This window comes from Mustela putorius, unplaced genomic scaffold (genome assembly GCF_011764305.1).
Source record: "Mustela putorius furo isolate JIRA1106 unplaced genomic scaffold, ASM1176430v1.1 tig00001118_pilon_pilon_pilon, whole genome shotgun sequence".
Taxonomy (NCBI): Eukaryota; Metazoa; Chordata; class Mammalia; order Carnivora; family Mustelidae; genus Mustela; species Mustela putorius.
In genome coordinates, this window is record NW_025421577.1 from 644806 (window position 1) to 657652 (window position 12847).

Consider the following 12847-nt stretch of genomic DNA (forward strand, 5'->3'; position numbering starts at 1 on the left):
CAAACGTGATGGGTGGCAAGCTTCTTTATTAGTTCTCTCTCTGTCCCGACAGTCTCTCCGCTTTATATCCTTTACCTCGGCCAATCACCGATCTAGTCCACGCCCCTCTCCCTGATCACGCTGCGAGCACGGGCTCACCCATGCTTGCAGCCAACCAATCAGTCTCGCTTCCTCAATCCCCGGGCACCTCCGCATACGTGACTCCTTGCATCTATTTCATGGCTCTCCACAGCTCCCCCTTTTTATTTATATATGATGGCGGGGATCGTGCCTGTCTTAGGTTGCCGCCCTCACTCCCTACGCTTACCCGTCATCGGGTGTCCCTCCTGGCCGAGGGGTCCCTGTCTTAGGTTGCTATAGGGTGGGGTCGGTCTTACCCGTCTTTGACTACCGATCCAGCATATAAGCCATATCTGGGGGGAGGTACCAGCCTCTAGAGCCATCATAGCTTGAACCAAAACTTGTTGCTGCCGTTGCTGCCGTCGCGCAACTCTACAGATGCATCTTAGTAGGAGCACTTGAGCCAGAATCATTAATATAACGAGGACTCCTATGCCTGCCCAGTTTTTGAGGAGCGAGAGTGATTGTTGTAGCATGATAACCCAATCATGGACAGTGCCAATGGGTACCTTAGTGGTGTTTATAACAATTTGGGCTCGCAACTGTTTGGTAAATTTGCGGCGTGAGACAAATTATTATAAGCTACCGGGGTGACACAGAGTCCAGGCAGGTTTTGTATACACCCAACAGTCCATTAATCTGATTTTGTGTTGCAAGGGCTTCAGCTACCCTCCCGGTGACATTGTTGAGTGTTGCTGCAGTCTGTATCGAGGTTGTCAACGCCACTGCAGCAGCAGTAGCAGCGGCGACGGATGCTGCAATAGCTGCAATAATGGCTGCTGTTATTCCAAAGTCTCGTTTATGTCGAAGCAGCACCGGCAGGTTGTCGGGGTTCACCTGTACTGGCATCGGGATATACGTTGGTATCTTGGCTATTACTGCCGAGTCTCCCACCGTGGCATTCCAACATTCTGATAGCAGACAATTCTGGGACTCACAAGAGAGACTAGATGACTTGTTAATAGTAGAAGCATTAAAAACTATGAAGAGAAAGGGAGCTCTAACACAGACGGGCATTGGTGAGTAACTTATGTGCTTAGCTGAGGTGCAATTGCAAGTAACATTTGTTTCAAATCGAGAGCCTACGTGATCTTAAAACCGCTCTGGCCAGGTTGGCCCAATCTGCGCCACAGCTGCAGCTTCCGCTTCTGCTTTCAGCTGCGTCATTACTTCTCCTTGCATTCTTAATTCCTCTAATGCCTTCTGCAACTCCACCTCCTTACTCTCGAATTGCTGTCTTATGGCTTCCAAATCCTGTAATGCCTGGAGACTGGGAGGTTTCTCCTTCTTATCTGCCTCTCTCTCCCCTATTTCCTGCAACTCGCTATCTGAGAGTCCTTCCGAACTTTCACTTTCAGAGTCGGAGTCTTGGGAAGACCCTTTATGAGACTCCTCCTTTACCTGCTCCAGAACCTCCCCTCCCTGTTGCACTGCTTGCTTCAAGGGCTCTCGAGTAGATTGTAAACACACTCTCACCAAGGACCACACGGCAAGGGTTCCCGAGGTTACAAATGGGCATCGTTTCAAGTCCTCCCCCAGGTGCTCCCACTGTGGCACATTCAGGAGCCCCTCCTCTATAAACCAGGGGGCAACTTCTCCTACTTCTCTCAAGAAAGAGCGGGCTGTTTTCGTCTTTAAGGGGGTGCCATTTGCCTTGAGGATATCCTTTAGAGGGCCCTCCATCCTGCACCTAGCAATCTCGTTTCCCATCCTGGGAAAACTTTCTCTCTATCGTCCCTGAAGAGCCTTATAAGCAACCTTACCTCCGATCGTCTTCAGGGAACCTCCCTGTCAATAGACAGTTATTGGTGCACTCCTTACCTTATCGTTGCTCTACCTCGATCACCTCTTTGCGACGCGGGCGAAGTCCCGGGTCTCGGCACCACTTGTCGCTCTCGCCGGCAAGAACGACCCGCAAACGTGATGGGTAGCAAGCTTCTTTATTAGTTCTCTCTCTGTCCCGACAGTCTCTCCGCTTTATATCCTTTACCTCGGCCAATCACCGATCTAGTCCACGCCCCTCTCCCTGATCACGCTGCGAGCACGGGCTCACCCATGCTTGCAGCCAACCAATCAGTCTCGCTTCCTCAATCCCCGGGCACCTCCGCATACATGACTCCTTGCATCTATTTCATGGCTCTCCACACAACATAGTGTCTATGTTGATAGCCGTTAGCTCTGTTGCAGAAGGTCCATCCTCTGTATTTTTCTTCTGTTGGGCATTCCTCCTCCTAGTCATTTTGGTGGGAGATGACTGAACAGATGTAGCTGGATGTATCAACTGTGGTGCAGTCAAGGTGCACCCTGGAACACTTCTGAGCAATCAGGATTCCCCACCCAAACGAGAGACAAAAGAAAAGAAAAGTAAAGTAAAAAAAAGAGAGAAAGACAGGAAAGAAAAGGAAGATGAAAGAGAAGTTTCAGCCCAGATGGGCCCCAAGGTAAGATTTATGAAGTAGACAAACAAAAAGAGACAAAAGATTGATACAAGTATATGACAAGAGAAAAAATATATATATATGCAAATAAAGGAAGAACCTCGTCAAAAAGAACCCCAAGTGTAAGATTTATATGCTATCAGGACAAACACAAAAACACAGAAACAGGGGCGCCTGGGTGGCTCAGTGGGTTAAGCCGCTGCCTTCAGCTCAGGTCATGATCTCAGGGTCCTGGGATCGAGCCCCGCATCGGGCTCTCTGCTCAGCAGGGAGCCTGCTTCTCTCTCTCTCTCTCTGCCTGCCTCTCTGCCTACTTGTGATCTCTGTCTGTCAAATAAATAAATAAAATCTTTAAAAAAAATAAAAATAAATTTAAAAAAACAACAATATAGAAACACTGGTGGAAGAAGAAGATGGGAGAGTTCTTATAAATTCTCAGTGTGTGCAAGGAAGGTTGTTTTGATTCTTCCTGGATCTATCTTGATATCTTTGTTAAAGGACTCAACTTTCCTGCCCACTGGCGTCTTCTGCCCCTGTAGAGATCCAGACGTGTATAATTCTGATCTCAGGCTGATTTCATGGGCGAATGGAATTCTTTGTAGGTAATCAGCTCACTTTGGGGTACCGGCTGAAAAGGTGCCTCTTCCTACTCCCCCGCCATCTTGAGAAACCCCTTCCCTTCCTTTTTAAGACTGAATAATATTCCATCATACAGGCATCCCGCATTTTGTTCATCCATTCATTTGTTGATAAGCGCTTGGATTGCTTCCACATTTTGGCCATTTTGCATAAAGCCTCTAACATGGATATACAAATACCTACTGACATCCCTGCTTTCATTTCTTTGGGGGGCATATACCCAGAAACGGAATTGCTGGACCGTATGGTAATTCAGTGTCTGATTCTTTTGAGGAATTGCCATAGTGCTTTCCACAGTGCCCATATCATTTTACATTATAATTGGCAGAGCACAGGAACTTAAGTTTCACCACATCTTTGCCCACATTTACTATTTTCTTATTTTTTTTAAATAACAGCCATCGTAGTGGTTGTTTATACATGTATATATTCATGTTACGGTTTTTTCCACTCAGTTTTGTATCAAAGTCTTTAAAGATATTGTTTTCAAGGCTATATAACAGTCTATTCTAAGAACACTTGGGTGACAGCTTGTCAGAGAGCCTGCTTCTCCCTCTCCCACTCCCACTGCTTGTGTTCCCTCTCTCGCTGTGTTTCTCCCTGTCAAATAAATGAATTTTAAAAAAACAACACCTGGGTGGTTTAATTGGTTAACCATCTAACTCTTGATTTCCGCTCAGGTAAGAATCTCAGGGTCACGAGATCAAACCCCACACTGGGCTCTGTAGTGGGCGTGGAGTCTGCTTGAGATTCTCTCTCTGCCCCTCCCCACCACTCACTCTCTCAAAAACAAAATGTCTGATCTAGTCTAAATATGTTTTATAATTTATATAACTAGTCCTCCTTGTGGAATATTAGGCTTTTTCCAATTTTTTGTCATTGTAGATTACAAAAGTGTGAGCATAAGTGAACAAACTAAACCTTTGTTCACATCTCCGAGATTGTCCTAAGAATGATTTACTCAAAGGAGCATTACATTGAAAACTGTTGGTGTGTTTAACCACATTACTTTCCCAAAGGGTGTTCTGATCAGCAGATGATGAGAGTGCTGAGTAACACATTTTAAAATGTATTTTTTCAGGTGCAGAGTATTTCTAGAATATAGATCAGAGTACCTATGAACTTGAAGAATCATACTGGCATGATCCACTTGTTTATCTAAGGGCAGAAGGTTCATTTTTCAATGTTGGAATGTTGAATTTAAAGACAATTAAACCTGGTTTTCCCCTTAGGTTCTCAAAAGGGAGAAGTTCCATATTTTAAAAAGGGCGTATTTCTGAAGAAAAAAAAATGTATAATTTGCAAGCAGTTCATAAGACCTGAGCTCTGGTCTGGCCTAGCCACTAAAAAACCATGTGACTGTGGCAAGTTATTAAAATATCTGGGTTTCATATGGTTCAGTTATGTATGAGCAGGTTCAATCTTCACATTTTCTTAAGTGAACCATATAATTATGGGTTGTGAACTCACATTTGGTGGAGTTTTATCTGCTGGAGTCCTATAGGCTTGAGTAAAGGTGTGTCCCTCTAGATATTTCTTTCTTTCAGGCATACCAGGGGTATTTTCAGCCTGAGATGACTTTTTTATGTGAATCTTTCAATGTAGAAATCCCTACACAAAGGTAGTACAAATGTGAACTGCAAACAGAGGAGATAAAATGTCCATGGGTAAAACTCCCGAGTGGTATTGATTTTAACGACAATTAAACTGAAAGCACAGGATGAAACCAGAAAGCTATCTTGTTATATCACTTTGCTGATGGGTGATATTCTTAATTCACAGTTTTACTGAGGGTGTCAGACTTGAGGGTCCTGACTCTTGTTGAGAACTTTATCTTTTTTTAAGATTTTAAAAATGTGGGGCGCCTGGGTGGCTCAGTGGGTTAAGCTGCTGCCTTCGGCTCAGGTGATGATCTCAGGGTCCTGGGATCGAGTCCCGCATCAGGCTCTCTGCTCAGAGAAACTTCCCACCTGGAAATCAAGCACAAAATATAGTAAACATCCCTCTCTCTCTCTCTCTCTGCCTGCCTCTCTGACTACTTGTGATTTCTCTCTGTCAAATAAATAAATAAATCTTTAAAAAAAATAAAAATAAAAATAAAAAGATTTTAAAAATGTATTTGAGAGAGAGAGGGAGAGAGGGCATGAGCAGGGTAAGGGTCAGAAGGAGAAGCCCACTGAGCAGGGAACCTGAGGTGGGCCTTGATCCCAGAGCTCTGGGATCACGACCTGACCTGAAGGCAGATGCCCATCCGACTGAGCCACCCAGGCACCCCTTCTTAAGAACTTTTGCTCCATTTTCCTACCATGGGTCCAAGGCTATAGTTTTGGTCCTTACATGGCTATTAAAATGATAAATTCTTGGCCATAGAGGAACTAAGGGTAGCCTTCTGAAGTGTGCCCTTTTGGCATATTGATGACTTTAAGAGTTACTTAAGAAACAGCTAGTACAAAAAGGATTCTGAACCCCCTTTTTCTTCAAAAGTAGGAAATCTCCATGTAAAAGGTACTTTTCCCTCACACCAGAAGGCAGAAAGATATCCTTATTACTAGGGGTAGGGAATCCAGAGTGGAGATGGCTGTATAAACCACTCTTGTTACTTTACTTACTACCCCAGCCCAAATTTTGTTTAGAATTTCTTACTAATTAAAGCTCCTGAATCTAAGTTTTGTCATATCAATTCTTCACAGATTTCTTGTCTGTCTAAAAGGTATAAAAACTGCCTGCCTCAGCCATGTATTTAGGTGTCAATTTCATCATTGGTTTGCCATGCACACTTAAACTGGGGTTTCATTTTCCCTGTTAATAGGTGTCATGCCAATTTAATCCTTAGACCAGCCGGAACAATCTTGAAGGGTAGATAAAAAGTTTTCCTCCGCAACAGCTGTCAAGTAAAGCAAAATTCCTAAAGGCTATCTGAACTATTGCTTTTTAATTTTGTTTCTGGATTTGTCCTTAGGGGTTTCCCTTACTTTTTTGCATGTTTAGTTATGTACTTAAAGGATGTTTACTATATTTTGTGCTTGATTTCCAGGTGGGAAGTTTCTCAGTTACCATAATCTACCATATTGCCAGAAACGGAAGTCAGCTGTCTAAACTCTATGTGGATATTAACCACTCTCTCCCATTTAGCTAATTTGGGTATTTAACTTATTTCATCTTTGTGAGTTGGGTCTTCTGAATCCATTATGTGTTGGTACTGTCCTGGCTCAGTTCTCTGGAAGCATCCTGGCAAGAGACAGCATAAATTATCTAAAAAAGCTGAGAACTAAGGACTTGAACTTTGGTACCTAAGTGCAGTGGCTGAACCTAGCATGAAGAAATGCAGTTTTCCTCCCTCAAACATTTCAGCCTGTGCCACAATATAGGTCAACAAAGTCACTTTTATTGCTGGGCTAAGCATATATGCTAGATGGTGAAAGAACAAATAGCAACATTATTCATCAGCAAAGTCCAGTCACTGGTGAGCTAAGGAGAGACTCTAGTTCTCTCTCTGCTCAGCAGGGAGCCTGCTTCTCCCTCTCTCTCTGCCTGCCTCTCTGCCTGCCTGTGATCTCTCTGTCAAATAAATAGATAAAATCTTTTAAAAAATGTACATATCATCAGTGAGAAACTTAGAGAATTTTTACAAATGTAAATATCAGTGTAACTATCATTAAAATCAAGACACAGTACATTCCTAGCATTGAGGAGCCTCCCTTTTGTTCCTTCCCAGTTACTGTCACTCCCAAATGTAAACATTCTAAGTTCTATCACCACAGATTGGTTTTTGTATATTATATAAATAGAATCCTATTATATGGACTCTTGGGTCTTGCATTTTTTTGCCTTGCATTATATTTCTGAGATTAAAGCATGTTGTGTATCATAGTAGTCTTTAATTTTTCATTGATGTATTTATTCTATTGTTTGAATATACTACAATTTATTCTTTCTATTATTGACAGACTAGGGTTTCCAGTTTTTACTCTTACAGTGAAGGATCTATGAACATGCTGGGGCCTGTCTTCTGGGGTACCTACATGATCATTTACATCAGGTATATTCCTAAGAGTAGTTAAGAGGTTGTTTTCAGCTTTAACAGATGATTCCAAAAACATTTTTCAAAGTGGTTGTACCAGTTTGCACTCCTATCAGTAGTTAGTAAGTTCCAGTTATTCCATCTAGTAGTCATTTTGGGTTATTGGGCATACCCCCTGCCAGGATCTGCATCTTTCTTTGCCCAAGGGCTTTCTCTGAAGGCTGGAGCCTGCACTGTCCATGCAGATGGCATCCTGGAACATGCTCTAAGGTTACTGCCTACAGGAGTCACTTTCAACCAATACATGACAGATGTTGGTATAAAAACCCATTAGTTCCCTCACTCCCCAAGTACGATAACTCTAAGATAAGCGTTCTACAGCGTCTCTCAGAGTTCCCGTGGGATTAAGCTTCAGTTTACCCTGGCTGCTAATTTGTTTGGTAAAGCATGTTTTATTTTCTGCCTTTCATTCCCTGTCTCTCTTCAGTGCTTGTCTACCTGGGGATCACATCCCAGATAAATTACCTGCACTTGAAAATTTGTCTCAGCATCAGCCTTTGGGAGAACTTAAATATGATGTCTCACACCCTTGACAATCTTGTGCTGCCAGGCCTTGAACATTTTAGTCATTTTGTGTATGATGATGTCACATTGTGACTTGTATTTTCTGGTCCCTTATGACCATTGCTGTTGAGAACCTTTTCCTATTTATTTAATGATTTTCTTTAAGATCATTTCCTCAACATGCATAAGTAAAATTGTTCTTTAGTTTTCTTCTTACAACAATCGTTATCAGAATTTTGTATGTATCACTGCTATTCTTGTTTCATAAAGCAAATTTGGTTTCCTGTTCCATAATTGTCTAAGTCTAATTGGATATATCTGACCTTTGAAGGCTTGGTGGAAGTACCCTGAGAATCCACCTAGGTTTGGTTTGTTTGTTTACTGTGTGTGTAGGCATGTGGCTAACCATTTTAATTTTTCCTGTGGCAGGTAGTCTATTAAGACTTTCTGTATCTACTGGGATCAGTTTTTCAGGCTGTACCTTAAAAAATTATTCTTTTCATCTAGGTTTTAAAATTATTTATAGAGGGTACTTGGGTGGCTCACTCAGTTAAGCATCTGTCTTTGACTCAGGCAGTGATCCTAGGGTCCTGGGATCGAGTCCCATGTCTGGCCCCCTGCGTGGTGTAGGGAGTCTGTTTCTCCTTCCTAACCCTTCCTCCTGCTCATGAGCTCTCTATGTCTCTCTCTCTCTCAGATAAATAAATAAAATCTTTAAAAAAATTATTTGGGTGGCTCAGTTGTTAAGCATCTGCCTTCGGCTCAGGTCACGGTCCCAGAGTCCTTGGGTTCAAGCCCCTCATCGGGCTCCTTGCTCAGCAGGAAGCCCGCTTCTCTCTCTGCCACTTCCCTGCTTGTATTCCCTCTCTCTCGCTGTCCCTCTATGTCAATTTAAGATCTTTTAATAAGATCTTAAAATTATTTGTAGAGAGTTGTGCAAAGCAGACTCATAGGTTTTTCCTTACCTTTTCTCTTTGTTGATTACCCCATTTGTTATAGATACTTTTGTATATTAATGCTCTATGACTTTTTGTCTTGATTAGGCTAGCTATTATTTCAATTCTTTTGTTGAATCAGCTTTTTGATTTGTTATTTCTCTTATTTTCTGTGTTCTAAATCATTAATTTTTTGTTTGTAGATTTCTTCTGTCCTCTGCTTCTTTGGTTTTTCTTCCATTTTTACTTGGGTGCTTAACTCATTTTATTTTAAAATATTTATTGATGTGACATTTAATGCTCTGGAAACTGCTTTAGTTTTGTCCCACAGTTTCTAATATATACTCTTCTCATTACTGTTATTTAAAAAATTACAATTTAATTTTGTTTCATCTTTTACCCAAAAATTAATAGCATTTTTTGCTTGTGACCTAAACTCTGATTAGTGTTCTTGACTATTCCATGAGGACTTGAAATGGATGTGTATCCTTTATTATTAGAGTTCAGAGTTGATATATTTCTATAAAATCTATCTTATTGATTGTGTTGCTTAGACCTTCTATAGTTTTACTGATTTTTTTGTCCATTTGATTGGTCTTGGACTGATGGAAGTAATTACATTCTCCTGTTATTATATTTTTGTCATTTTCTACTTGGATCTCTTTTGTGAAAATTGTTAAGTATTTTGTACATAAAACTAATAGTTATTATATCTTACTATTAATCAGTAGTTTTCAAGATAATGTGGCACTGCCACAACTATAAACACACAGATCAGAGGAATAGAATTGAGAGTTCAGAAATAAACCCTAATACTTACAACCAGCTGATTTTCAACAAGGTTGCAGAGACAATTGATTGGGGGAAAGAATAGTCTCTTTAGCATGTGGTACTGGGACGACTGGATATCTCCAAATAAAAGAATGAAGCTGAACCCTACCTCACACCATATACAAAAATAAAGTCAAGATGTATCAAAAGACTATTTAAAAAAAAAAGATTTTATTTATTTATTTGTGAGAGAGAGAGAGAGACAGGGTGAGAGAGCATGTGAGGGGAGGTCAGAGGGCAAAGCAGACTCCCCAGGGAGTTGGGAGCTTGATGTGGGACTTGATGCCAGGATCATGACCTGAGCCAAAGGCAGTTGTTTAACCAACTGAGCCACCCAGGCACCCAAAAGACTATTTTTAAAAGACCATGTGAAAGTGTTAGCAGAAAACAGCATAAATCCTATTGACGTTGGATTAGGCAATGGTTACTTAGACATGACATCAAAGAATAAGCACAAAAGGAAAAAAAAAGAAACAAGTAAATTTAAGAAAATAAGCATTTACAACTTTTCTGCCTTAAAAGAGATATCTTTCAAGTGAATGAAAAAACAATTCACAGAATGGGAAATACATTTTTTTTTTGCAAATCATAGATCTGATAAAGAACTTGTATGTATGATACAGAAAGACAATTATAACTCTAATTAAAAAAAACACCAATTTAAAAGTTGGCAAAAATATTTGAATAGACAGTTCTCCAAAGAAGATATACAAATGGACAACAAGTACATAAAAAGTTTGTCAACATCATTAGCCATCAGAGAAATGCAAGTTGAAAGCACAATGAAATATTACTTCATGCGGCATCTGTGTGGCTTAGGCAGGTAAGCATCTGACTCTTGATTTTGGCTCAGGTCATGATGATCATGAGATCAAGCCCTGTGTTGGGCTCTGAGCTTCATGGGATATCTGCTTTGGGATTCTCCCTTTCCCACTCCTCCATCCCACTCACTCTCATGCTCTCTCTTTCTCAAATCTTAAAAAGAAAGATATGTTGCTTCATATCTACTAGGATTGCTATGCTCAAAAAGACACATAAAGTGAGACTGAAACTATAAAATTCCTAGAAGAAAGCATGGAAGAAAATTGTGACATTGGTCTTGCTAATGATTTCTTGGGAAGGACACCAAATACAGAGGCAACAAAAGCAAAACTAGACAAGTGGGGCTACATCAAACTAAAAAGCTTGTGCACAGCAAAGGAAACAATCAACAAAATGACAATCTACAGAATGGGAGAAAATATTTGTAAACCATATATCTGATAAAGGGTTAATTTCCAAAATGTATAAGAAACACCTAAAACTTGGAGTGCCTGGATGGCTCAGTGGGTTAAGCTTTGGCCTTCAGCTCAGGTCATGATCTCAGGATCCTGGGATCGAGCCCCGAATCAGGCTCTCTGCTCAGCAGGGAGCCTGCTTTCCCTTCATCTCTCTCTGCCTGCCTCTCTACCTACTTGTGATCTCTCCCGCTCTGTCAAATAAATAAGATTAAAAAAAAAAAAGAAAAGAAAGAAAGAAAGAAAAAGAAACACCTAAAACTCAATAGCAAAAAAACCAACCCTTTTTTAAAAATGGGCAAAGGACTTGAGTAAACATTTCCCCAAGGAACTTAAAGCATGCTCTTGTAAGCTTTCTATGTTATTTGCAAAGTGATACAATATCACTTGAAGGTAGGCTGTGATAAAATAAGATGTGTGCTCTAAACCTAAAATAAAGACTAAAATAACACTACAAGGAGTTATAGCTAATAAGACAACAAAGGGGATAACATTGAATAATAAAAAAACCATCAATCAAAAAAAAAAGGCATAAAAAAAGTAAAAAGAACAAAGAACAGATGGAACGTACAGAATACAACAGCTATATGGAAGATTTAAGTCAAACTGTATCAGTAATCGCATTCAATGTAAATTGTCTAAATAGCCACTTCTAATGCAGAGATTATCAGCTTTGATAAAACAGCAATACCCAACTACAAGCTGCCCACAAGAAACCCACTATAAATGTAAAGGAGCAACTCAGTTAAAAATAGAAAAAAAAGAAACTCGGTTAAACAAAAGAAAACAAACCTAAGCAACCACCATTACCAGCTTTCAAGTGTCTCCTCCTAATCTTATTTTTAAATCTTGTACTATATGCCTCTTTATAAATCTTTTCTCAAATGAGGCAAGATATAAATGTTAAAATATTTGAGCGATACTTAGGATGAAATATATAGCCTTAAACACTTATTGTAAAAAGGAAGAAGGGGTTGAGCGTGTGGCTCACTTAGGCAGCTGACTTTTGGTGTCAACTCTGGTCGTGATCCTCAGGGTTGTGAGATCAAGCCCAGTGCTGGGCTTCATGCTTAGGGTAGAGTCTGCCTGGGACTCCCTCTCCATCTGCTTCCCCCTCCCTCTCCCACGGGCTCTCGCTCGCTCACTCGCATGCTCTCTCTCTCATAAATAAATCTTTAAATGCTGAAGTTCTCCCTGCCATTTAAAAAAAATTAAAAAATCAGAAGAAAGGTTGTCAATATAAAGAAATTGAGGAAAATAAAACAATAGAATACATCCAAAGAATGGGGAAACAGAGAGAACATTCAAAATAAGAGCAGATGGGGTGCCTGGGTGGCTCAGTGGGTTAAGCCTCTGCCTTCAGCTCAGGTCATGATCCCAGGGTCCTGGGATCAAGCTCTGTTTTGGGCTCTCTGCTCAGCAGGGAGCCTGTTTCCCCCTCTCTCTCTGCCTGCTTCTCTGCCTACTTATCATCTCTGTCTGTCAAATAAATAAATAAAATCTTTAAAAAAAATAAGAGCAGAAATCAATAGTAATTTTTAAAAATACCTAGAAATCATCAATAAAGCCAAAACTTTGTCCTCAAAAGACACTAGTAAAATAGTTACATTTCCAGTGAGATTGAGTAAAAATAGTAATATTGAGAGTAGCAAAAATGATATAAATACAGATCCAAGCAAAATTAAAAGCAATATGGGATATTAATGAACAGGTTTATGCTGATAAATGCAGATGCTTAGACAGACTAGACAAATTCATAGAAAAATACGACCTATTGAAATCATCTTAAAACAGAGACAGAAAGCCACATGGCCCAATATCTACAAGGAAAGGAAATCAAAATAATAGTTTAAAATTTTCACACAAAGCAAACTCCAGAATCAGAGAATTTTTACAGATGAATTCCAACAAATTTTCCAAGGACATGTAACTCTAATCTTAGAGGTACTCTTCTAGAAAATAGTAAGAGATTAAATACTCCCCAGTAGTTTCTATGACCCTAGCTTAATCTTGATGGCAAAA